At 50.7% G+C, this 590-nt stretch overlaps 1 non-coding gene across 1 annotated transcript; it reads left to right on the forward strand.

Annotated features, from left to right (window-relative positions):
* The first annotated feature begins 278 nt into the window (after positions 1 to 278).
* On the forward strand, positions 279 to 360 carry TRNAS-GCU. The gene has a single exon. It is a non-coding gene; the product is annotated as a tRNA-Ser (tRNA).
* The last annotated feature ends 230 nt before the right edge of the window (positions 361 to 590 follow it).

Genomic DNA, 590 nt, shown 5'->3' on the forward strand with positions numbered 1-590 from the left:
AGACCCCCACTTGGTGCGCTCTGGGCTCTCAAGGCCTGGACGGAAGGTGCCAGCGAGACCTCCCTCTTTGCTGTGTCAGTTTCCTGACCATAAAATGCAGGAATTATTTTAGGTGAACTCTAAAGGCCTTTTCAGCACTGGCATCTGATGTCTGATGAGTAGCAGTAGCAGTAACATTTACTGAGCGGTTCCTTACGCTAGGCCCTGAGTCAAGGGCTTTGTATATATTACCTCATTTTACTGCTTTTAGCAACCCTGAGTTAGAACTATAATTACAGGACGAGGTGGCCGAGTGGTTAAGGTGATGGACTGCTAATTCATTGTGCTCTGCATGCGTGGGTTCGAATCCCATCCTCATCGGCATGTTTGTTTCTGTTTAGCTGAGCTTGGTGGCTCAACCTGTAATCCCACGCCTTGGGAGGCTGAGGTCAGTGGATTGCCTGAGCCCATGGGTTCAAGACCCACCTGGGCAACTTGGTGAGACCTCACCTCTACAATAAATAAAAAAACTAGCCGGGCATGGTAGCGCGCTCCTGTAGTTCCAGCTACTCGGAAGGCTGAGGCAGAAGGATCGCTGGAGCCCAGCAGGT

This window comes from Carlito syrichta, unplaced genomic scaffold, assembly GCF_000164805.1.
Source record: "Carlito syrichta isolate Samal-C Ts95f unplaced genomic scaffold, Tarsius_syrichta-2.0.1 Scaffold142932, whole genome shotgun sequence".
Classification (NCBI taxonomy): Eukaryota; Metazoa; Chordata; class Mammalia; order Primates; family Tarsiidae; genus Carlito; species Carlito syrichta.